A 27878-nucleotide genomic window follows, 5' to 3' on the forward strand; every position below is an offset into this window, starting at 1 on the left:
CTTTCTGTCTTCATTCAGTTTTCTCCAAAGATCTATCATACCTAACTTTTCTAATATTCTATTACCTCTTTAACTTCTTTCTTATTTGTTTTGTTGTTTGATTTATCTAATTCTGAGAGTGCAAGGTTGAGATCTATTTTAATTTTATTATATTATATTATTTATTACATTATAGTTTTGCTATCTTCTTGTAACTCTTTTAACTTCTCTTTTAGGAAGTTAGATGCTATACCATTTGGTGCATATATGTTTAGTATTAATATTGCTTCATTTTCTATGCTCCCTTTAGCAAGATATAGTTTCCTTCCTTATCTCTTTTAATTAGATTAGTTTTTGCTTTTCTTGATCTGAGATAAGGATGGCTACCCCTGCTTTTTTGATTTCACCTAAAGCATAATAGATTCTGCTCCATCCTTTTACCTTTACTCTGTATGTATCTCCCTGCTTTAAATGTGTTTTCTGTAAACAACATATTGTAGGGTTCTGGCTTTTGATCCAGTCTGCTATCTGACTCTGCTTTATGGGAGAGTTCATGCCATCCACATTTATGGTTAAAATTACTTATTCTGTTATTTCCTGCCATCTTATTATCCCCAGATATGCTTTTCTTTTTCTTATCCCCCTTACCCTCCTCCCTAGTATTAAACTTATGGGTACCACATGCCTCACATAGCTCTCTCTCTTTAGAATCCTTCCCACTCCCTTTGATTCCCTTCCCCTTTCGTATACCTTTCCCTTATTACTCTTTCTTTTCCCTTTTCCTTTCCCACTTTTTAATGAGGTGAGAGAAGTTTCTCTGTAAACCAAATATGTCAATTATTTTCTCTTTGAGTCAAATCTGATGAGAGTAAGATTTACATAATGTTCCTCCCCCTCCCTAAATTCCCTCAGACATGAGGTTTCCTTTGCCTCTTCATGGGATGTAGTTTCCCTCTTTTTATCTCCCCTTTCCCCTTTTTCTGATACTATCCCCTTTCTACTTTTAGTTCCCTTTTTTATATTATATCAGTAAAATCAAATTATACATGCACTCTTACATATATCTATAACAGAAATATAGTTGTCAAAAGTTCTTTTTTACCTTTTTCTGTTTCTCTTGAGTCCTATAGTTGGAGAGCAATTTTTTTGTTTAGCTCTGGTTTTTTCATTAGAAACAAATGGAATTCACTTGTTTCATTAATGTCCACCTTCTTCCCTGGAAGAAAATGCTCAGCTTAGCTGGGTAGTTTATTCTTGGCTGCATTCCAAGTTCTTTTGCCTTTCGGAATATCAGATTCCAGGCCCTTTGATCCTTTAATGTGGAAGCAGTTGGATCCTGAGTGATCCTCATTGTGGTTCCTCTGTATTTGAATTGTTTTTTTCTGGCTGCTTGTAATAATTTTTTCCTTAGTCCGATAATTCTGATATTTAGCCACAATATTTCTTGGAGTTTTTATTTTAGGGTCTCAGAAGGTGTTCGATGAATTCTTTCAGTACCTATTTTACCTTCTGATTCTACTACATCTGGGCAGTTCTCTTTGATGATTTCCTGTATAATAGTTGTACTGCTAATATTTGTGGATTTTACCAGTCAAGCTCTATTTTCTGAGGCTGAATTTGGTAATTAGTAATGAGGATAGAAGAGGAGTTTAGAATGACGCATGTGTCTTCTCTGCCATCTTGGCTCCACCTCGCCACCCCCGCCCCCCCCCCCCCCCCCATGGTTTTTCTTTAAGTCACAACTAAAATCCTAGCTTCTACAGAAAGCCTTTTGTGTCTCTCTTAATTCCATTGTTCTCTCATTCCCAATTCATTCTATATATAGTTCTTTCTGTCTATCTTACATACACACACACACACACACACACACACACACTTATTTGTATGTTATCTCTATTAGATTGTAAGCTCCTTGAGGGCAGGAACTGTCTTTTGCCTCTTTTAATATCCCCAGCACAGTAGGTGCTTAATGTTTAGTCACTGACTAGTTAAAAATCACATAGGATGGAGCATCTAGATGGTGCAGTGGATAGAGAATGGGTCATGGAATCAGGAGGACTTGAGTTCAAATCACTCCTCAGACACTTGACACTTACTGGCTACGTGACCCTGGACCATTCATTTAACCCCAGTTGCCTGCTCTCCCCTCTTCCCTCAAAAAAGAATAACATAGGATAAGAAGCAGCATATGGGTTATGGTTTGAACTGATAAAGGAGGTACTTATGTGTTTGAGGTCACAAGTATTGAAGTATAAAGGATAAACATATTACATGATTGGACATATGTGTGTGGGGATCTTAATATAGATGTGTACGAGTGAATTGTGCTTTATAGTGAGGAGAACCATAGATAATTTTAGTAAATATGCAAAAAAGTCAAAATTTGTTAAGGTTGTTTTATGAATAAGGAAGATTGAAGCTCTGATTGCTGAAGATTAGAACAAGAGCTGGGATTGAAATCCAGGCTTTTTGATTCCCAACTTCATGTTTTTTATTTCCATTGTATCATATTGCATTTCCTCCCTTTTTTGGTGTTTATTTTAAGATAATATAATTATCAGTATATCTGTTTATGTAAGTAATCATTTGTTAAAGGTTATGTGATATAGTAAAAAGAGTTCTTAACTGGTGATATGTTGCTGCTTCTTACCATGTGCTCTTCATTGCCTGTGGGTGGTGATTTACAACTTTAATTTTTAAGACAGTTTGGCCTTCATGTATTCATATAACATTATCAGAAGATTACTTTTGTTTAAAAAAAAAAGGGGGCCTTATTTCAGAGAGAAGCTTGGGATTACTTAGTTTCTTAATGGTGATCCCACTAAGTATTTTCCAGTTATAGTGCCAAATCAGGATATAAGTACTGATGAATTGACTATATAGATTGTCTATTTGCCTACATCATATAGGGATAATACAGAAGAATTGGATGATTTGGAATAATATATAAGGAGGCTCTTCAGTGTTCTGGGTTTTGATGCAATCAGCACATTTTGAGAACTTTTATCTATAGGGAATATTTTTTCTTTTCAGACTCTGCCTTAAGGATTTTCCTAATAGTGATTACCACTTTGTCAAATATATGTCTCGTATTAATTTTTGATCGATGTTAATAAGAAGATCATCAAACTACATATATATAAGATAACATATACACACACACAAAACTAAGAATTCTGGATATATAGATGGTTTTTGAGGTCTCTGAATTTGAATCTGAATTTCTGTGATTTTGTGACAAAGACAATAATGAAGCCTTCAGTTCTGAAATCTGCACAATCAGTTTATACATATTGGTATGTAATTTTACGAAAAGTCTTGGAGAATTTTTGGTTTAATGACCCTCTTATAGAAAATACTGATGTATTGTTGACTTACAGTGACCTTATCTGGTATAATGGAGAAAGAAAACTACATTTGGAGTGGAGTGACCCAAGTTCAAATTTCACCGCTGATATCTAAATATCTACTTAAACTTAGAAGTTTTGGCTTCTGTCTAGGATCTCTGTGACCAATTTGTAGAAGCGAGAAGTTGGAGAGTAGAATATAGAATAAAATCAGGTAGAGGTCAGCTTTTTATTATTTCTACACAAAAAATGTTAAGCACAAATGACTCATAAGTGTATTAGCACAAAAAAAAACCGCATTAACTTATGACTAATGTTGCACTTTTTTTCACTAGAAGCTGAGACTTTAAACTGTCAAAATAGAGCAGTTTGTGAGATTGCACACTTGGCATTTTCCGGTTCTTCTCAGGTCTGCATTTGTTACTGATACAGTTCCCTCCATAACCCTGCCTTTTGGCAATCAGATTTAGAACTTGTGCTTATCTTCTGGCTACTAGTGGGCTTCTCTTCCAAGAAGTACCATAGTCGATTTAGAACAGTACCAGCTCTGACCTGCTTGAACTCAAAAGATAAACTCAATAAGACTGGATGCAGCTGTGTCGGGCTCACTGTTATAGAAGAGAGTTTGCATAGACAGGACATATTCTTTGGTTTTCATGTGTTCACAGTGGACATATTGCCAGTGTAACAGAATATCAGCTTCTTTTTCACCTTTTTAGGGAAAGTTTTGAAAAGTCCTGCCATATGATATGCAGACAGGAAAAGAAGGAATGAGGGAAAGATGACTATTCCTTTTAAAAATTATATTTTATTTAGGAAAAAAATCTTTAAAAATCCATCTTCTTTTCCTTTCACACAAATGAGAGTGAAAGAAAAACAAAACTGTTAAAAATGTGTTACTAAGCAAAGCAAATGTCTACTTTTGCCATGTCAAAAAAAAATTCTCATTCTTCACTCTGAGTCCTTTACTTTCTATCTGGAGGTGGGTAACATGTTTCATCTTTAGTCCTCTGAAATCATTGATAATTATACTGCTCCGAGTTCCTAATTCTTTCAAAGTTAATTTTCTTTATTTTATTACTATTATTGTATAAATTATTTTCCTGTTTCTGTTTATTTTGTATTAGTTAATTTAAGTCTTCCCAGGATTCTCTAAAACAATCTTTCATCCTCAAGTACAGTAATATTCCATTCTTTATATAATAACTTTATTCATTCCCTAATTTATGGATACACTTCCCCCCTTCATTTATAGGTTTATTCCCAATATAATAAAATTGCACATAGAAGCAGCTTCTACTGAAGTGGTAGAGTCAAGGGGAGAAAATCCATGGAAATACTTATTTAAAGCCCATTATCCAGCAGTTAGGAAGAATGAAACAAGAATAACTCAATCTTTAGAAATGTCTGAACAAAATTGATTTTTATGTAAATTAAATGATTTTTTTCATTAAGATACAACAGTCATTTTGGAATAGGATAAAAAAGTAAGTCTCTTGTAAGCACATTTTACACAATATGACAAATAATGGAATAAAATAGTATTTCTTTGTTAATTGTATGGGTATTTTGTAGACTGGCATCATAGAAAGTTCAGTCTCTTGATGTTGTAGTCGAGGAGCTCTATAGTCATTTGGCATTCTCTTGATGTTATACCCATGATTAGAAATATACATGATGGGAACTCCAGGGATCTTCTCAATTCTTCACTTAAGATCTTGATCAACCATAGCTACAATGTAGCACTTGTGCTTTGTGATCCTCTGTATATGTTCTTTTGTGTGAGCATGGCAATTGTTCAAATCATGAGTCCTTCTCAATCCTCAGGACTAGTTTGGTACTTCTGTCCCAGTTTTTCAATTTCAGTCATTACAGTCAGTTATGCAGGGAATTCATGTGGCATACAGACAATCCATCATTAACTGCACTAAGTCCAATTTTGCCTTGATGGAGAAGTTGATAAAGTTGGTATCAACCAAGTTGTAGTAAGAGGGTCCCAACTGTGTTATATTGGAAGAACAAGTGGAATGAATGCTGGAGAACTTTTTTCTTTGAGTGCACTGGGATCTTTTTTGTTTTTAATCTATCTTTTTCTTTTCTCTGTAAGCAATTAAAGACTCTCCTCTATTCACATTTCTTTTTAGGATGTAACTGATTGAGGCCACTTACACTCTCTTACCTCGTAAACTAAGCATTTGCTTCATGGTTCGAGGTTTTTAGAAGCCTTCACATTTTGAGGTTTCTGGATATACTTGTAGATTCCCAATCAATTTTTAAAAATTTTCAGTTCTAATTTCTTCTTCTACCTCCTCCATCATCCATTGAGAAGGCAAGTATTACAGTATTTGTTATACATATGAACTCATTTAAAACATTTCTGCATTAATTATGCCCCTCCCCCTTAAACCCAAAAAGATCAATAAGAAATATAGTTTAATCTGTACTCCTAAGTCCATGAATTCTCAATCCATAGATGGGTAGAATTTTTCATCAAGATCCTATGGAATTGTGGTGGATCACTGTATTGATCAGTTACAAAGTTTTTTATGGTTGACAGTTGATTATCTGTACAGTATCATTATTGTTTTATATATTATTTTCTTGGTCCTGCTACTTCACTCTGAATTCATTTTCCTAGGTTTTCCTGAAATCATCGTTTTCATCATTTCTTATAGCACAGTAGAATTCCCATAATATTTATGTATTATAATTTGTTCAACCATTCCCCAATTTATGGGCATCCCTTTAGATTTCACTTCTTGGCCATCACAAAAAAAAAGATGTTAAATATTTCTGTATACATGGTTCCTTTTCATTTAATGAATAGATCTAGTAGTGGTATTTCAGTGTCAAAGGAGGGGGCACAATTTTATAGTATTTGGGGCATAATTCCACAGCTCCATCAACAGTGCATTACTATGCCTATTTTCCTATATCTTCTTAAGCCTTTGTCATTTTCCTTTTCTGTTATCCTAACCAATTTGCTGCATTTGAGGTGATACTTCAGATTGGTTTTAATTTGCATTTCTCTATTAGTGATTTACAGTATTTTTTCTTATGATTATTGATAGTTTTAATTTCTTCCTCTGAAAACTGCCTCCTCATATCCTTTCATTATTTAGTAGTTGGGGAATAGCTTTTATAGGCTATATGTTTGAAAATGGAAACTTTTGTCATATTGCCAAGATATGGGGATATGACAATATTTGTCAATATCCCAAACCTTGGGATGTTTTCTCACAGTTTTGGTATTATTTGTGCAAAAACATTTAAATCTAATTTCAATAAGATTATCCATTTGTGAATCTTTCCATCTCTTGTTTTGTCATAAACAGTTTCCAAATCTGTAGATCTGACAGGTAATTTATTCCATCTTCCACTAATTTGCTTTTGATGTCATTACTTATGCCTAAATTATGTATGTATTTTGAACTTATCTTGGTATATTATAATAAGATAGTGGTCTGTACACAGTTTCTGCCAGATTGCTTTCTAGTTTTTCCAGGAGATTTTATATAATAGTGAGTTCTTATCCCAATAGTTAGGATCAAACATTAGATTAACATGCTTATTTGCTTCTGTATGTCATGTACCTAATCTGTTCCATTGATGAACCAATCTATTTCTTATCTACTACCAAATTGTTTGATGATTGCTTTGTACTATAATTAGAAATCTGGAACTGTGAAATCCCTTTTCTTCCCATTCTCCCTTCTCTTCCCCACAATGATTCCTTTGATATATATATATATATATATATATATATATATATATATATTACTTAATAGTATTTTTTCAATTACATGTAAAGATAGTTTTGAACATTTATTTTTGAAAGAGTTTTGAGTTCCAAATTTTTCTCCATCCTTTCCCCTCTCCCTTTCCCAAGACATAAGCAATCTGATATAGGTTATACATGTGCAATCATGTTAAACATATTTCCACCTTACTTAGATTGTGAAAGAAGAATCATAACAAAAGGGAAAAGCCAAGAGAAAGAAAAAAAAAACCAAAAAAGTGAAAATAGTAGTTATTTAGATGTGGATAGCATTTTCCTTCACAAGTCTTTTAGAATTGTCTTTGGTCATGGTATTGCTGAGAAGAGTTAAGTCTGTCATATTTGATCATTATGCAAAGTTGCTCTTCTTGTGTAGTGTTCTCCTGGTGCTCACTTCATTTAGCATCATCAGTTCATGTAAATTTTTCCAGGTTTTTCTGAAATCATCCTGCTTGTCATTTCTTATAGCACAGTAATATTTCATTACATTTATATACTACAACTTGTTTACCCATTCTCCAATTGATGGACATCTTCACAATTTTTAATTTTTTGCCACCACAGAAAAAGAGCTGCTGTAAATAATTTTGAATATGTGGGTTCTTTCCCCTTGCTGGATCAAAACAGATATACACTTTCATTGCTCTTTGGGGATATTTTCAAATTGTTCTCCAGAGTGGTTAAATCAGTTCATGACTCCAACAATGGATTAGTGTTCAAGTTTTCCAACATCTTCATCATTTATCATTTTCCTCTTCTATCATATTAACTAAATGATAGGTATGTGGTAGTACCTCAAAATTGTTTTAATCTTCATTTTTCTAGTCAGAAGTGATTTAGAGCAGTTTTTTATGTGACACAGATAGCTTTAATTTCCCCATCCGAAGACTGCCTGTTGACATCCTCTGCCAATTTATCAAGTGGAAAGTGAGTTGTAATCTTATTACTCTTAATATTCTTGATCTCTTTTATTCCAAAAAAATTTTATTATTTCTTCTTAAATTTATTGTTTGAATTTATATGGCATTGAATAAATAAATTTAGAGTTGCCATTTTTATTTATTGATTTGACCTACCCACTTAATTTATAATTGTCTTTATTTGCGTACTAATTGTGTTTATATAGTTCCTGTGTTTGGCTTGATAGATAGACTCCCAAGTATTATATACGCTCTGTAGTTATTTTAAATGGAATTTCTCTTCTTGCTGGTTTTTGTTGATAATATATAAAAATGCTGAGATTTATGTGGATTTAGTATATCTCTTGCAACTTGCTAAGTTGTTATTTTGATTTAGTTTCTTGGGTTGGTGTTTTCTAAATATATCACCTTATCATCTGCAAAAAGTGATATTTTTGTTTCCTCATTGCCTGTGTTTATTTCTTCAATTTCTTTTTCTTGACTTGTTGCTACAATAGTATTCCTTGGACATACTTGCTTCAGCCCTGATCTTATTGGAAAGGTTCTGAGTTTGTTCATGTTACAGTAATGCTTGTTCTTGATTTTGGATAGATATTACATTTAAGAAAAACTGCATTCAGTACACTCCCTTCTAGTATTTTTTAAAAATAGCAATGGGTATTATATTTTTTGCCAAAAGCCTTTTCTATGTTAGTTGAAATAATCATATAATTTTTAATTGATATGGTCATTATGCTTATAGTTTTTCTAATATTGAACCAATCTTGCATTCCTTGTTATAAATCCAGCTGATAACAGCTGGATCTTTGTGACATATTGTTGCAATCTCCTTGGTTGGTATTTTATTTAGCATTTTTTGCATTAACATTTATTAGTAAAATTGGTCTATAATTTTCTTTGTTTTTTTTTTTTTCTCCTTGGTATAGGTGTCATGCTTGTGCCAATAAAGGAATTTGGCATGACTTTTAAAGGTAATTTTCAAACTACATTTGTTTGGTAGAGTTTCCTTGCAATCTATTTGGTCCTGTTGTTCATACTTACGGAGCTCATTTATGGCTTACTTAACTAAACTTTTTAAAGTATCCTATTTCCTCTTTTGTTAATTTGGGCAATTCATATTTTTTATAAATGTCCATCTATTTCACTTAGATTGTCAATTTTTTTGGCGTTTAGTTGGGCAAAATAGTTCTTAATGCTTTTATTTTGTCTTCATCGATTGTGCACTCACTATTTTCATTTTTGATATTGGTAATTTGGTTTTTTAAAAAAATATCAAATTAGCCAATAGTTTATCTGTTTTATTGTTCCCCCCTCATAAAACTAGTTTGTAGTTTTATTAATTAATTATTTTTTAATTTAAATTTTATCGATTTTGATTTTCAGGATTTCCTTTTTGGTATTTAATTGGGAGTTTTTAATTTGTTTCTTTTCCTAGATTTTTTGGGTTTTATTTTGATCTATGCCCATTTTATTTATTATTCCTTTCTTTTTTATTGGTGTAAACATTTAGAAATAGAAATTTTCCCCAAAGCAATTCTTTGGCTACATTCAATTTTGGTAAACTTGATTTATAGTTGTAATCATTTTAAATGAAATTATAAATTATTTTTATTTCGTTTCCAACTAATTTTAATTTGTACTTCAAAGATTCTTTATTGTGTATAATTTTATTTTATTATGGTCAGAAAAAGATGAATTTAATATTTCTATTTCTTACATTTGTTTGAAACTTATTTATGCTCTAATACATAGTCAGTTTTTGTAAAGGGTACCATACACAGCTGAGAAATAGGTGTATGTTCTTTTCTACTCTCATTCATTATTCTCTCGATATGGACTATCATCAAATTAAATCAAATTAAAAAAATTTATATCAAATTAAAAAAATATTCATCTCTTTTACTTCTTGATTATTTTATAGATGGATTTATTTAGATATGAGAGGGGTAAGTTGGGGATAAACTGAAGTCTCCTACTAGTATAGTATTTGTATTTTTCTGTTTGAAATATGATTCTTCTAAACGCCTTCCAGTTTCTAATCTATTCTGCTATTCTCTTCTGTATTATGGGTGATTTTATCCCATCTGTATTCTTATATGATAACTATTTCCCTCTATTCTATTCTTTTGTGTTTATCCTTCTTAATTTTTACCCTGTCCCCTCCTCAAAAGTCTTGTTTTGCTTCTGACCATCATCACTCTTAAAATCTCTATTCTTATTTTCTTTCCTACCTTTGAAAATCCATTATTCCTTCCTTCATATCTCCTTCAACCTTTTCATGTTGGGTAAGGTGAATTTATTTACTTAACTGTTTGTGTGTGTGTGAGATGCCCTCTAAGTAGACTCCTTTAAATCTCCTTAGCGATGGTAAAATTCTTCATGGGGTTACATGTCCCGTTTTCTCAAAAGGAATGTAAACAGTTTAACATTGTGTTTACTTTTTAAAATGTTTTCTTGAGTCTTGTGTTTGAATGTCACATTTTCTGTTCAGCTCTGATCTTTTTTTCCTTTTTAATAGCTTTTTATTTTTACAAATAAATGCAAAGATAGTTTTCAACGTTTACTTTTGCAAAACCTTGTTTTCCAAAGTTTTCTCCTTTCCTTCCCCTCATTCCCTTCCATAGAGAGCAAGCAATTCAATATTAGTTAAACATATGCAGTTCTTCTAAACATATTTCCATATTCATCATGTTGCACAAGAAAAATCAGATCAAAAGGTGAAAGAAAGGGAAAAAAAGAAACCCAACATGTAGCTCTGGTCTTTTCATCAGAAATGCGCCGAGCCCTCCATTTCATTGAGTATTCATTTTCCCTTCCTGTTGAATTTTACTTGGCTTTGCTATTTAAGTTAATCTTGATTGTAATCTTTGCTTGTTTTCCAAAGATATAATTCCAAGCTCTCTGCAACTTTATAGATGTTGCTACTAAATTTTGTGTGGTCCTGACTATATCCTCCATAGCATTTGAATTATTTATTTCTATTTTATTAGCAATTTTTTTTTCACATAAGAACAATGGATTTTGGCTATAATACATACTACTGGGAGTTTTCACTTTATGATTTCTTTCTGGGTGGATTGGTGGATTCTTCAAATTTCTTCTTTGCCTTCTGATTCTAAAATACCAGGGAAGTTTTCTTTATAATTTCTCATAATATTATGTCTAGGCTCTTTTTGGGGGGGGTGAAAAGGAGGGAGAAATTATGTCTTTCATGTAGTCTAGTAATTCTCTGATCATTTCTTCTCTATCTTTTTCAGGTCAATTGTTTCTCTTTTTTTCCCCAATATTTTGACTGTGTTTTGTTCTTTCTTAATGTTTCATGAAGTCATTATCTTTCACTTGTCCAATTCTCATTTTTGAGGAGTTATACAGTATCTTTATTTATTTATTTTTGGTATCTGCTATCTGACTAGTTCTGATTAGTAAAGGAGTGCTTTTTTCCCCCCAGTAATTTTATTTGTGTCTCTTTTATCAAGTTGTCATTAATCTTTTCATTATTTCCTCACATAGCTCTTATTTCTTTTCCCTTTTTTCCCTTTGCCATTCTTATTTGATTTTTAGTATATAAAATTTTCTTTTTTTTTCCATTTCTTTTTTTAGGTCTTCTATAGGAATTCCTGTTGGGCTTGTGCCAATCTGAGTTTTTCTTTGAAGCTTTGCTTGTAGATGTTTTTAAGTTATTTTCTTCTGAGTTTGTGTTTTGAGCTTTCTTGTCATTTTGATAACTTTTTATAGTCAAGTTCTTTTTTGTTGTTTTCTCGATTCTCTAGTCTATTTCTTGAGTTATAATTTATGTTATAATTTGGCTTTGCTTACCTCTGAGAGCAGGGGGATGTTTGGATGTTCTGTGTTTTATGTCCTTATGCTGCTTTTACAACATATGATCAGGGGGCTTTTATATTTTTGGTGCTTTCAATGTGATATGATTCACAAAGGGATCTCTTCACTCCCCTCCTAGTTGGCATTCTCCTTTCCATTCCCTCATGACTGGGACTAATCCTTATTGTTCTGGAACTAGGTAATTTGCCAAATGGCATCTAATCCTATACTTAGTACTAGTGGAGAGATGCCTTGGATTTCTTTATGATCAAAATGTTCAGTCCTCTTACTGGCTCTGGACCTTGGGCTTCTCTCTGCCTCTGATGCCATTGCTGCTTTGAGTAAGTTGCACTGGTCCTGACCATGTCTAACCCTAGTTGTTGTAGACTTCTTTCTGTATTCCTAAATTATCTTGGCTAGAAAAGACTCGTGATTTTTTTTGGGAGGGTGTTGTGTTCCTGCCCAGTTTGGTTTAGTGTGCTTTTTTAGATTGTTGTGGAAGAAGTGTGTTGGGAGTATGTGGCAAAAAAGTTTGCTTTATCCATCCTTCTTTATTCTCTTATTTATTCTTGGAAAAGATCTTTAAATATCTTTATTCATCCATAGAGCTTGTTTTGCTTAAGACTAATATCTCCCTTAAATTACCCTCTCATAATGCTCCCTTTTCTCATTTCTGTGTTGTTATATTTGAATACCCAACTCTGTGTGGGGGTATGTGTATTCTTCCCTTATCAGATGATTGAGGTTCAAGCCTCACTTTTTCCTCTGAATTTACGTGTCCTGACCATATAAGATAATTTCCTCTAACTTTCCTTTCCCTTTTCCTCAATATGTTGTTCTCCACTCTTGGTGTTTTTTTTTTTTTTTTTCTTTTCCTTTTCTTTTTCTTTTTTTATTTTTTGAGGCAATTGGTAGGGTTAAGCGATTTTTTTCAGGGTCACACAGCTATTAACTATTTAAGGCTGGATTTGAACTCAGGTCTTCCTGACTTTAGGACTGGTGCTCTATCCATTGTGCCATGTAGCAGCCCCTTTGTAATTTTTTCTTAAGATCATCAAGATTTTGTCTTCTGTCTAATTAGATTCCCTCTTTAACCCCTTATGAAGATATGGCTTAGTAAAGAAAGATGTCATCTTCTCATATTAGAATATAAACAGCTTATCTTTGTTTAGTCTTTTATCCTTCATAGTTCCCTTTTTATTTTTCTATTAACACCTTTCAAAGTTTCTACATGGCTCTGGCCTTTTTAATAGGATTGCTTGGAAATGCTCTATTTCATTAACATTCTATTTCCTTTCTTTAGGATTATATTTAATTTTGTTTCATAGTTATTTTTGGCTTGAAGCCTATATATTTTACCCCCTGGAGTATGTATACCAAGTAGTCTGCTCCTTCATGGTTGCGTCTGCTAAAATGTGTATGAATGTAATTGTGATTCCTTTGTACTTGATTTCTTGCTTCTAGCTACTGGCAGCATTTTTTTCTTTGACCAGAGACTCTGGACTGACTGAAATTTTCCTGAAATTTTTCATTTGGAAGTTTCTTTCAGAAAGGTAATGTGGAGTCTTTAAATTTCTACTTTACCTTCTGGTTTCAAGAGAATTAAATCCAGATCTAGAGAGTTAAAAAAAGATTTCTTGAAATAGAATGTTTAGGTTTCTTTTTTGTTCATGGCATTCAATGATTCGTAACTTTTTTCTTCTTGATCTTTTTTCCATGTTACTTGTTTTTGCCATGAGATATCTCAGATTTTCTTCTACTTTTGAATCCTTTGACTTTAGTTTTAATATATATAGTTTTTGTTTTTTTAATGTTTTTTGGTTGTCCCACATGGAGTCATTGTTTTCTATTTAGTCCAGTCCAGATTTCAGAGAGTTTATTGCTTGGATGACATTCTGTACCTCTTGTGCCAAATTGTTAATTCCCATTCCAATTCTTTCTTCCACAGCTTTCATTTATTTCTAGTTATTTCTTCTGGTACTCTCATTTCATTGTCAATAATACTTTTCCTAAGAAACCTCTTATGTCTTCTTGACTAAGAATTCTATTGAACTTGTGCCCATGCTATTTTTTTTTTTTTTTTGAGACTTTACTAGTAGATATTTTGGAGTCCTTGTCTTCTTCAGGGTTTATTTCTTCAACATCCTTGTAACTATAATAACTTTTTATGATAGGATTCTTTTTTGTTTGCACATTCTTCCAGACTAATTTTTGATTTCCGTCTTGATATTTGGGTCAGGCTCTGTGGACTTCTGTTGGGAAGATCTGAGCTGGTCTTGTTGCTTCTTTGTTGGAATATTGCTGACTTGTTCCAGGATCTCAGAGATTGCTCAGATAGGGGACCTGCTGGTGTTCAGGACTCCCACAATGGTCTGATCTAGGTAAAGTCCGATTGCTATCCCCCCCTGATCTAAGCTTTGCTAGTCCCTGGCTGATTTGAGTTTGAGTGGTAATAAACTACTGATGGACTCAGCCATGGACAAAAGTCTGCTACTTTAGCATGAGAGAAATTCAGGTTCCCTTTTAATTCAGAATCCTTGTTCTTTATTACTTCGGTAGGCTTCAGAATTATACTGTGAATACTTACTTCTGAAATTCCTCTTTTCTGGGGATTTCCCCATCCAAGAATGATATCCCACTGCTAGTTGCTTAATCAGTCTACATGTGACCTGAAACTGGGTAGTGCGTGATGAAGCTGCCAATAGGCACCTATCTAAATTGAAGTGACTCATATGAGTTTAAGAATATTCTGATAAGAATCTGGAACCTTTGCTTGTTCTCGCACACAGCCTCTTTCTGTGCTAGAATGCCCTTTATTTGGGACTCTTGGACAGACCCCCATTCTCAGTATTATAGGCTTCTCTGTTTTTCTTTGCCAACCTAGATTGGAAAAATGACTTATTGTGACCTTATCTTGAATTTCCCTGTTAGAATTCAGTCTGGTGAGTGTTCTGGATAAGTTTGAAGCAGTTTTGGTGCAAAGATCACTGTGCTGCTTTTTTCTAAACAACCATCTTGCCTCTGCTTCATGGTTATTCCTTTTTTTTTTTTTTAAAGGATCAGGTGTTAATAAGTGTTAAAATCAAAAGTGTGCTTTGTGTTGCAGCTATTGCTAGGTAAATAGAAATAATATATTCTCTAGAACAAACTTCTTGTAACTGAAGGTGAGGGTTGTGAAAATTTCACAACAGTAAAAGGTGTCAAATTTTCTTCCAAGATTTAATTCGTTACATAAAATTGAACAAGCACATCCTTCTCATTAGTATACAAATTTGTTTTAATTATTAATAAGTGACAAAATTATATGTATACCAAAAAATTGTTTTAAAATAAATTTCTTTATGATTTGTTATCAGTGTTTGCTTTGTATGCCTATTTTATATTTCTATATACTCAGGGCTGTGTAAACATTTCTTTGGTAGGAAAGGGGTTGAGAGTGGAAAAATTTTAAGAAGCACTGTACCAAGAACTAAATTTTTTGAGGTGTGCTAGATCTGTGTTCTAAATTGATGAGTGTGGTAAATCTCTTGAGGGTAAATAATATATTGTGGGAGTGGAGTGGAGTGGAGTGATGGAGAGAAGAAAACTATGTAGGGAGATAGTATGCCTATTAATGTTAGCAATTCTATAATTTAACTGCCTTTTAGAGTTGCTTGGGGCACTGAATGGTTAAGTGATTTGTGTAAGGTCACCCAGCTAGTATGTATAAGATGGCAAAACTTGAACCCAGGGTTCCTAAGTTCAAGGCTGGGCCTCTTGATTCACTCTGTTGTGAATTGGGGATCCTTGGAATTACTATTTTAAGAAGGGATATTTTTATATCACATACCTCAAGCTTTATAGATTACTGAAATTCCATGGTGTCACGTGTATACTCTAGATCAAGTTTCGTTGTATAAGTTTCAGAAGGTTTGTGAACTTGGTGTTTATTTTTTTAAAGGACATTATTTTTATATTACTTTTAACTGAAATTTAGATTTCATTCAATTATTAATGTTGGTAACAGAACACAGTAATATTTATGATACCTGTGACTTTGTTACTGATAGAAATTACATATATTTTCATATAACTTCTTATTGCAGATCTCCAAATACTGTGCTTGCTTGTTATTATTTCAAGATTACTATGGTTATTGGATTCTGCCAAATCACACATAGTCTTTATGGTTGTGTTTTATTTTAATTAATTTTCTTGGTAATCCTGTGTAGATTTTAAAAATTTAAAACATAATTCTGAGTGTCCATAGTCTGTTATAAAGTGTGAATGGCCTAGTAACCTAAGAGCAAGAGACAGCCCCTGCTGCCTAACTTTTCATCTTTCAGATATAAGTATGTGGCTTTAGTACTGTGTGGGAAGTGCTGATGATCTGTTTGTTTTGTAATTACTTTATCCTGGGAAGGGGAGAGACTTTTGCAAATTATATGTAATTAGACACTAATATAACGTGGTTTTACTGCAAGCTTTTAAATTGATTTAGGTTTTTTCCCGTTACTGTTGCTTTATATCTTTATTTAACTTGTTTACAATTTTACTTTCTAAAATAATGTATCTTCCATTTTTTTTACTCTACAATACCACAAATGAAGCTTGTATATGTTTACTACCCAGTTTGGGAAATGATATGTAGATTTTGAGGCACTTGTTTAAGGTAAAGGGGGTACCATCTGTAGAGTCCATGAAATAGAGCAATAATATCCTTATTGCAGTTTTATTATTTGTTGGGTACATTCATATTTTACTTTTGTTATTCACATTTATTAATGGTTACTACCTCCTCTATTGATATCTTAAGAATTAACTGTGAATAGATAAAACCTGATTAGAATAATTAGAGTTTTACTTATTACTTTAGTTTTCTCACATTGAAAAAACACCTTCCCATTTTTTACTTGAGTCTTAGAATGATGGATTTGTAGAAGAGGACAGTTCATGCAGCCCCCTCATTTTAATAGTTTTCAGACTGACATCATTTGAAGGAAGTTACTAAGAGTAAATTTGAGAACGGAATTGAGCAGTAGAATAAAATGGGAAATATGGGTAGTCTGGTAGCTTTGTTGGTATAAAGTTTCATGATTTTATTCAAAATGAATTCCTGAAATATTAGGTACATTTCTAAAATATAAATACAAAAGATACTTGCCAAATATAAATGACTTTTGAAATTTTTAAAATAGTATTTTCTTTTTCCAAATATGTGCAAAGATAGTTTTCAACATTCACTTTTTTTTTTTACACTTTGGAAGAGCTTTAATTGTTTTATTTTTTTATTAAAGCATATGGCATAGGTAATTTTTCAACAATGACCCTTGCAAAGCCTTCTGTTCCAAATTATCCTCCCTTTCCCTCACCCTCTGCCCTAGATAACTATTCAACATTCACTTTTGAAAACCCTGGTGTTCCAAATTTTTCTCCCTCTTCCTCCCCCCCCCCCCCCCCCAGACTGCAAGAAATCTGATATAGGTTAATTTTAAATATATGCAATTCTTCTAAACATATTCAATATTTGTCATGCAGTGCAAGAAAAAAATCAGATCAAAAGGGCAAAAAATAAATAAATAAAACCAAGAAAGCCAAGTAAACAAATAGCATCAACAAGGTGGAAATTACTATACTTTGATCCACAGAGAGTCTTCATAGTTCTCTCTCTCTGTATGTGGATGGCACTTTCCATCAAAAGTCTATTGGGATTGTTTTGAATTACCTCATTTTTGAAAAGAGCCAAGTCTATCCAGTTAATCATTATATATATAATCTTGTTGTTATTGTATACGGTGTCTTTTGTTGAGCTCAAGTTATTTAATATCAATTCATGTAATGATTTTTGAATTATATATCATATTCCCCCATTTTAGGACAAAAACTTGTAGAGTCTGAATATAGTTTGTTCAGTTTCTTAAGGTTATTTTGATTTTGTTCTTCAAAATCTTCCACATTTGTTGGTATGTACAAATAATGAGATTGTTTGTTGTTTTATGTTATCTTAAATTGTTGTATGGTTGTTTTCAGTTATGTCCAACCCTTTGTGACCCCATTTAAATTTTTCTTGGCAAAGACACTGGAGAGGTTTGCCATTTCCTTCTTCAGTCATTTTACAAATGAGGAAATTGAGGCAAATAGGGTTAAATGAAACTTGCCCATGGTCAACAGCTATTAAGTGTCTAAGACTATATTTGAACTTGGGTTTTCCTGACTCCAGACTCTGTTCTATCCATTGTACTGCTTACTTGTCCTTATTTTTATATCAATGGGGAAATTAAAAAAAATTTAACTAGTGTCAATTAAGAATTAATTAATTGTATTTAATATCAAAGGACATATATTTTAGTTGCACAAATATTTGAGTGCTTATTTATAATAAAAAGAATTAAACATAAATACATAAATATCTTTGATAAACAGTAATATGTATTTGTAAAGTTACTTTTATTGTTATAGATGAGGCTAAAAGTTTTATAACAGTTGTAAATATTTGTTTTAAATTAGGCATGTTAAATGTAATTTGAGATATTCATTTTAACAAGTTTCAAAAGCAAAATTACAGTTCAACTATGGTGTAGGAAATCTAGAATGACATCTGAAGAGGAAGGACAATTGCTCCAGATGACATTCTGGGTTTCCTTCATCATTCTTCAGAAACTTCTTTATCCTAATGGCTCACATGAGGCCTTTAGTTTACATTTTGAAAGAAACTGCTATCTCCTCTTCCTCACCTTCTTCTGATTGGATGGTTCTTGAAGGATACATCTAGTCAAGAAGGTGAATTGAATCTCCAAAAACTTTTATTTATGGTGTCTAAGCCAACCATTTCTTCTTTCTTCTTCTTCCTTTTTTTTTTTTTGGCTGAGACAGATGGGGTCAAGTGATTTGCCAAGGGTCACACAGCTAGAAAGTGTACACTGCGGCTGGATTTGAACTCAGGTCTCCCAGACTTGAGGGCCAGCCCTCTATCCATTGCACCATCTAAACTGCCCCAAGCCAACCATATCTTGATTCCTCTCCAGGTTCTGTGCCTGACTTTTTATCTCTTCCTTTTATTCTCCCTCTCCTCCCTTTCCTCCTCCTCCCCCTACCATGGAAGAGACTATTTTTCTGCTTGCATTTGCATTTGTAGTACTTATCACAGTGCCATAAATTCCTGATGACCTCATTATTCACCAAATATTTATTAGGCTACATTAGGTTCAGCTTATATTTTACCAAGGCTCAAGCAAATGAAAAATTTAACTCAACCTCAGAATTACAATGTCTACAACGCATTTTCCTGTCTGGTAAATACTCAGAAAATTATTGTGCTATTTATTAGTTGAACCTATAAATTTAGTTACAGACATTTAATTTTAGGGAGTGTCAGCATTTTGAATATTTGAGTTTGTACTGAGTTGAAAGTTTTACCTAGTAAAAAAAAGTTTTTAAAATTTCTCTTCACCAAAACTCCAGTTTCTGTTTAGCCTGAAAACATAGAGACATTTTACAAATGTGTGGGCTGATATTGTACAAATATTTGCTAGTGTGGTAGGTATGTCCATAAGGACAAATGCTTAGAATTTTGTGAATCCACTATTGAACTACAGATTTAGTCTTTAGTTATTTTAAAAAGTGGAAACATAAAATAACAGGACAAACTAATAAGTAAACTGGTCTTTGTAGTTGATTGAAATATTGACATATTACTCGCCAACAGAGACAACCTTTTCCCTGCAAAAATATTTTCATATGCTTAATAACCTCACATAGAAATTGGAACTAATAGATGATATTTTCTATTTTTGTACAATAACTTATAATTGGATAACATGAAGTAAGTATGTGTGCTTCAAATTTAAAAACTTGGAATGAAAGTATGGAAAAAGATGAATGAATGAATGAAAGAATGAATGAAAAAGAAAACTTGGAAGCAACATTATGCATCATATTTGACCTAATTTTAGTTCTGTTTATTGGTGTTTCCAGCAGCATTATTATTACTATTATGTAATCTTTCGAATCTGCTTTCTTTAAATCATTTCATACAGGTTTTGCTGTTTTTCTGAATTCATGTGGTACAAATGATTCCATTATATTCATATACTATTATTGAGGGACAGGTCAATTCTCCCAGCGTCTCCTCAGTTGTGGATTACAGCATCTGAAGGAGTTGCAGGGCAGCCTTTGCTGACATAGGTGTTCTGGACTAGGAATGAGATAAATTGGAGTCAAAGGGAAGAGGAGAGAGGTCAGACAATGCAATGGCCTCTGAGTGTCCTTGTATTATCCTCTCACAAGAGGAGATCCATTCTGCAGGTCTGGGTTGGATCTCCAGCAGCCACTGTCAGGTGGCTCCTGTATATTCTAACAGCTCTCATGTATCATGACATACTATAATTTATTAAACTATTCTCTAATAAGCTCATAAGACTTCTGTGAATAATTTGGCAGATGGATAAAGAAGACATAAATCAAATCAGAGTAAGTGGCAAGATATTATTGAAGATTGGGCCATAGCAATATAATAAAAATTACAATACTACCAAAATCAATTTACTTATTCAGTGCTATACAAATGAAACTTTAGAGAGTCGGATAACATAATAGAAGAACTAAAAGGTCAAGATTCTCCAGGGAAACAAAATTGGGAAGAAAAGGAGCCTAGCAATATTGAATCTCAAACAATAGTACAAAGTAGTAATGATCAAAACTATTTAGTACTGATGAAAAAAATAGAATATTTCATCATTGGAACTGGTTGATAAGTACATGAAATACTTTAAAAGCAAACTAACATAGTAACTTAGTTTTAGTAAACTCAAAGACTCCCACCAAAAACTTACTATTTTAACAGGTGAAAAAACCAAAGAGACTTAGAGTGCTTTGAGGATTCATGTGGCTTCAGGGAAAGGTTTCATTGGTATGACCTTTAATAAGTACAATAATTTCAGTAGTATTATGATTTTTGTTTTTATCTTTTCAGCATAGTTCATACAAGTAGGGGTAAGTAGACAAGTCATCTTACTTCCCCAGACATAAATGTAGCAAAGAGAGCTAGCCAGAGCTGACTCAAGCCTTTTTGAACATACAGACACTTCTGGTTATATAGACAATGGGAAAAAAAGCTTCTCCATGATAATTTAATTGGAACCAGTTTTGGAAGATCTATCTATACATATGCTTTCTTATTTATTATGCTTTTCTGGGAATGACTTCTTAGTATTCTTAAGGTGGAGATCTCATCTTTGTAACCTGATAAGGTCTGCACATTTGCTAGACCTTCACTGCAGTGTAAATTGTTCTTTTGGATCTATTCACTTTAGTTTGCATCAGTTCAAATACGTCTTCCCAGGTTTCTCTGAAATTCTTTTTTATTATTTTCTTATGGGATAGTGGTATTCCATTTCGTTAATATATTGTAATTTGTTCAATCATTCTTCAATTGATGAGCATTCACTTGGTTTTCAATTCTTTAGTAATAAAAAAAATTGATAGAAATGTATGTATATATATATATATATATATATATATATATATATATATATATATATATATATATGTATGTATGTATGTATGTATGTATTTGGGCCATTTTTTTCTCTTTGATTTCTGGGAGGTATAATCCTAGTAATAGTTTTGCTGGGTAAAAGAGAATATACAGTGTTTTTTTTAGTGTTTTTAGTTTAGGATTTTAGTTTAGTGTTTTTAGTTTAGTTTTTTAGTTTAGTTTAGTTAGGAGGATTTAGTGTTTTTTAGTGTTTTTAACATGCATCATCATTTTTCTATCAAATAATCATTGTGCAAATTATCCTCTTGGTTCTGTTCATATTATTTTGTATCAGACCATGGAGGTCTTTCCAGTTTTCCTCTCATGTTCATTTTGCTATTTCTTAGAGCGCAATAATAATCCATTACATTGTCACAATTTTTAGTCATTTTCCAAAAAGTAGTCATTTATTACCTAATTTCCTCTTTTTGTGTTACTATAAATTGCTGTTGCATTTTTGTATATATAAATTGCTGTATATTTTCTACCTTTTCCTCTTTCTTTCCTTTCTTTAGCATGTAGACCCAGTAGTAGAAGAGTAGTACACACCAATAACTTTTGCTCTCTTCTTACAGATAAAATATCATCTCTAAAAATCATCCATTTTGAGATTTCTTGCAGGAAGTTATTAGTAGATTCTTTAAATTTTAAGTCAGATGTTGACAGCTTTATTCATGATTACTTAAAATATAGTATCTAGACTTTTTATTTTTGATTGATGTTTTCAAGGGAAAGTGGATGATTTTTAGAGATGATATTTTATCTTGAGCTTTTTCTGGATTAAAAAAAAAAAACCCTTTAAGCAGCTACAAAGGAAAAGATCTACTAATAAGAAGCCAGTCATGATGATACCAAGATGTGGAAGCTACCATTATCAATCAAAAAGAGGAGAGCTCTTTGCAAAAGACAAAAAATAAAGAAACTAAGAATAATCTAGCCAGAAAAGTCGAGTATAATCTTCAAAAGGAAAAAAGAATTTTTAATGAAATGAAGGATTTCCAAGGATTGCTGATAAGGAAACCAAAACTGAGCAAATGTTTTCAATTGCAAACATGGCCATCAAGAGAAACAGCTTTATGAAACTTCTTATTGGGAGAGAAGAAACAAATGCACATCACAACCTAAGGCTTAGGAAAGTCACTATGAATCTAGGTCTTTTGATTCCAATCAGTTCTTTTTTCTCTGTATTATCTGGCCCCAGTTTCCAAGCACTTTACACAGTAATTGGGGACACAGTTACCTGTATAACTGCTGATTTACATAAGCCTTGTGATTACATTACATGTCAAATGAATGATATAGGCAAAAATGCTACAGATATACAGGGAATGACTTCTAAGCATCATTCAGTGAAGGTTTTTTTTTTTTTTTAAGTTTTTTAGAGTAGCATATTTCTTGATTTTTTTTAAAAAAATTTTAAATTCTAAACTGTCCCTTTTTTCCCCAATCCGCACTAGAGAATGCCTTCATTTGACATAATTTATAAATATGTGTAAAACCATGCTATGTACATGTCTGTTTATCACTTCTTTCTCTGGAGGTTCTTTGTAATTCTTTTGAATATTTTATTATACTTAGTAAAATGATAGTTCCCAGTTGTTTTCTGAACAATATTGCTATGACTTTAAAATGTTCTTTTTATTCTGCTCCTTTTACTTTTCACATAGTGAATGGAAAAGAAGAGTTGCAAATTTCAACTTCTTCTTATGAAAAAGTTCCTACCAATTAGAGCTATCAAAAAATAGAATGGGCTTTCCCTTGCTAGAGATCTACAAGTAAAACTGGAATATATTCCTCTTCCCCTGCCTCATTTTTTGTGGAGCTTCTAAGGTTCTAAGTGTTCTTTGAGGACTTTCCAAATTTTGGAATTCTTATACCTACTATGTGCCAGCTACTATTCTAGGCTTCTGAATACAAAGACAAAAATAAAATAATCTCTCATTTTATTGGGGAGACAACATATATATAAATATGTAGTAAATTGTAGTTTAAATTTTAAAAATTCTGCCTCAAGATGAATTTTTAATTTTAAGTACACAATCAAGGCTGCTTAGGCATTTTCAGATGTCTGAAAGTTACTTAAATTCATAAATTCAGAAGCCATTTCAAATGACAAAAGGATGTGTAAAGCCTTTAAATATGTTTCTTAATTGATAGAGGACCTGTCATTTTGGTTCTATATTTCTCCATTTTGATTTGTGTCCCAAACAGCTCGATGACTTGTTTTCCCTGTCCCTGTTAAATATAGCCTATTCAACTAATTTCATTAACTGTATATATAAGAAACAAAAAAGTTTTATTGTTCAAAATTAAAAAGTTAAATCTAATGTCTTGGTTTCCTTAAAGGTTTTACTTTGTGAATTTAATTTTGGTTTTGTTTTTAATAATTTCAATTATGATCAAGAACAATGTAACCAGAGTGTCTAGGGAAGAAGGCCAGGGCCATGATCTGCTGTGAATTGACTCTGGGATAAGTTGAGTGTAACTTATTTATTTTTCTTTAACCTGTCTTATATCCTTGTTCCAAAGTTTATCCAGTAGCTCATTTTTATTGAATATAATTTACTTTTATTAAAGAAAAAATAGTAGACTAGATGAGATGTGATTGATGTACCAAATGATGTGGTGTGTAGGCACCAGATGATGTGATTTAAGAGAGCACCAAATATTGGGGTTTGGTCATATGAAGAATTTATAATGACCATTCTCTTTGGCAAAATATGGGGAGAAGAAGTTACAGACAAAATAAAGAGATATACAAGACATCAGGAGAGATAAATATGAAATAGAATTGGGAGAGCACATAGCAAGACAAGGGGTTTAATAATTAATGATGGAAAAAATTAATAAAGGAAAATTCCCTAGTTGAACTCAAAACCAGCCAAGAGAAAGGAAACATCCCCTGAAGTTGGAGCATGCCTTTAGCTGGAAGCATCCTAAAAGAGTTGGTTAGCTAAAAGGAGGAAAACACCAAAAGGCATAATAGGGGGTGAAGGAGACACATGAGGCAGAGCACCATAGTGAATTGACTCAAAAGGGGTTCAGCACAGATGATGTGGGCCACAAGCAGATTTATAGGGGAAATTTAACCTCAGGGACATGACTGTGATTTCTGATGGGACACAGCAAGGCAAAGCTGCCCACAATCTCCACAGAAGATGGGAGCAGGGAGCTGAACTGATTCCTATTAGAGCTCTTTTCCCTGCCTATCCCGGGAACCTTATCTACTGCAGACCTCATCACATAAGACTAGGGAGAAAAGCTGTAATACTAGAAGATTGAGGTAGAAGGTAAAAGTAGATCTAGAAGGTGATGGTAAAGATCTTTGTATCAGAGTTAAGAGTTGGAGAGAGTTTAACTTAGTTATCTAATTTAGATTTAGACAAAGTTGAAATGTGAAATTTACTATTTCCCCCCCATATAAACAATAAGAAATGACAATTAAATCCATAATTCAGCCACAATAAAGTTTATATATCAGCTAGAAGGATAACTTAACAAACATTTTAAACATTGTTTTAATATCTAAAATGTTTTCCTGGTTTACAAACTAATTTTAAAAGAGGAACTTTTTGGAATACAATTCCCATTGTTCCATAATAATATGTAAAAATCAAATGATGAGTGGCAAATTTAGGGAAATAAAGTAAAAATCCTTCTAGAACAATACTTTGATATTTTATATCATTATATATAGATGTGATATTTTATGATATGATACACATATATGTAAATGATATTTTAAGTAACATTTTGTAGATTACAGTTTTTACTCCTTGTGGAAAAAGGAAATTGGCAGTTATATTTTAAATCAACCAGCATTTATAAAGCACCTATTAGATTTATGCCAGGTACTTGGCTATAGAAAAATTCACATTTTATGGATAGTCCATGAATTTTGACATTATGGCTAATGCAACAAATTGAAAGAAACTATATTTGCAAATTGTTTTTTGTGCATACAGTAAGCTCTTTCTTTGAGTTTCAGAGGTCTTTGACTCTTTAACTTTATTAATGTTTATAATATTCCTTGCAAAGTGAAAATGTTATTTATTTCCTTTGTTTTGGAACTGTTAGAACTTGTGCTCTGCTCCTGTGTTCTTCAAGAACATTATTTTATTTCATGTGTGTGTGTATATATATATATATATGTTCATATATATATTTACATTTTATATATATATATATTAAAAAATCACTTCCATTCTACAGTCAGGATTTAAGAGTAGTACTCTGATGGAAGAAGCTGTGTCTTAGGGAATATTTTGTTAAAAGAAATTACCTTTTAAATTTTTGCTGAGGAGAGGTTGGCATTCCCTTTGATAAATATAGAGAAGGTCCTAGAAGCCTTTACAATTTAATTATTGTTAAGGAAGTGTCATCTATTTGATGGGCTCCAATTATATTAAAAAAAATTTTTTTTGGAGGAACAGATGAAGAGGTAACTTTGGATTTAAATCAGAAGACCTTGTTTTGAATTCTGTTTTTTCTTCCATTGTGACCTTTGGCAAGTTATTTAATCTTTCTGAGAATCTGAGCTTTATCTGTACCATGAAAGAATATACTAGATAAACTATATAAAATTTCTATAATTCAGTATTTTCTATTCAATCAACTATTATATACAAATTTTGTATTAAAACATTTATGTAATTGTACATTAGCATATTTATGAACACTTTTTCTTTTAACATTTATCTGGATTTCTAGTTGATGATTGGATGTATCCAGGAAACAATCTGGTGTAGTACAGGATGGTAAACATCCTATGTAGTTATGTGCATGTGTGTTTATCTGCATGAATGTGCATTTCTGTTGCATATTAAAGTCAATTGTACTTGGGGTTTATTAGTTAGCCTGCTTTATTACTACAGATCATAGTATTATAATATCCTAGACTTAGAGCTGGAAGCCCTAAAGGTCCATCAAATTCAACTTTCTCTTTTTATGGACAAGAAAACTACTGCACAGAGAGGTTTAACTGACTTTACTAAGGGGGGGTAACACATTTAGCAAGTATCTGAGATAGGATTTGCAGGTTTTCTTGACTCCCAGTCTAGTAAGAATTACTTTCTTAATGAAAAAAATAATTTCTTGCAATGCTAGTGTTAGGGTACTCTCTGAAAATTTCATTTCTAGTCATTTAAATAAAAGGGGGAATTATTTTTATCGTCTATGATCAACTTGTAGTTTTCTCATGTTTTCCCTCAAATAAATCATCATAATTCCTTCTAAATCTTAAAATTTTATACCCCTACTAATTTCATTGGTAAGAATGACGAGTGATAATTTCTTATGTATTTCCTATATACTAAGTACTTAATCCTTTTCTTGAGAAAGTTACATTCATATAAATGGGGATTAGAGCTGGAAGGATGAGACTTCAACGACAATATTGAAAACTTGAAATATTCTACCAAGAATATGCTGTTCTAAGAAGTAAGGAAGTTTCTATCCTTGGTAGTATTCAAGCATTTTAATACCATAATATACAACTGTCCCCTTTTCACTCACTCTGCCACCTATCATTATCTCTTCTCCAGACTCTTTAAGTGGCTTCCTAACTGGTAGTCTTGCTTTCATCTTCCACATACCTGCTAAAATAGTCTTACTAAAAACATATTGGTCTGTCTATTTTTCTTTTGCCTGTTCAAGAATCTTCACTGGTAAGGGGCAGCTAGGTGGTGCAGTAGATAGAGCACCAGTCCTGATGTCAGGAGGACCTGAGTTCAAATCTGGTCTCAGAAATTTTACATTTCCTAGCTGTGTGACCCTGGGCAAGGCACTTAACCCCAACTGCCTCAGCAAAAACAAACAAACAAAAAAGTATCTTCATTGGTTCTCATATTGCTATCAGGAGAAAATATAAGTTCTTTAGCTTAGTATTTAAAGCCTTTGAAAGTTTATGGCTTACCTTATTTCACATTATTGTACTTTTCATTCTATATCTCTTTTTATATATTGTTTCTTAGCATTGCTACAATTAATGTTGTTTGTTCCTGGATTGTATTTCATCTTTTTGTTACTTACTTTGTTACTAAGAATTTAAAGGATTCTTAGCTTCCTTCACAGTTCATTTCATGTGCCACTTTGTACAAAAAGTCTTTTCCTTGCTTTAGTACATTAGGTCATAATGTTGTAAGGAACCTTAGAGATCATCTAGTTTAACCCTTTTTTTTTTTTTTAATGTTTGAGGAGATTGAGGCAAAGGAAATAAACACTTGTTCAAGGTCACACAGTGTCAGAGATGAAATGTCACTCTAGTTCCTCTGAATTTCATGATTATTGTGTTTTTTACCCAGATTTGTTAGGGTTCTCTCTCTCCTAAAATTGTGATGTTTTTATTAATTGACGGGTTGTGTTTCCCCGAAGAACATAAGTTCTTTGAGAATGGTGACTGGCTTTGTTTTTTATCTTTATAGCCTCAGTACCTCTTATAGTACTCTTCACTTAGGAAGTGCTAAGTGAATGATTGTTGAATTGAATATACCACACTAATGTTGAGCTAGTAAATAAATTCT

At 32.4% G+C, this 27878-nt stretch overlaps 1 protein-coding gene and 1 pseudogene across 10 annotated transcripts in view; one reads left to right on the forward strand and one right to left on the reverse strand.

Annotated features, from left to right (window-relative positions):
* The window catches only part of CDC42BPA (CDC42 binding protein kinase alpha), a 347959-nt gene that overhangs the window by 22656 nt on the left and 297425 nt on the right, over nt 1-27878 (forward strand). The window lies entirely within an intron of this gene.
* On the reverse strand, nt 3889-5530 carry LOC111720446 (annotated as a pseudogene).

This window comes from Sarcophilus harrisii, chromosome 4 (genome assembly GCF_902635505.1).
Source record: "Sarcophilus harrisii chromosome 4, mSarHar1.11, whole genome shotgun sequence".
NCBI classification, from domain to species: Eukaryota; Metazoa; Chordata; class Mammalia; order Dasyuromorphia; family Dasyuridae; genus Sarcophilus; species Sarcophilus harrisii.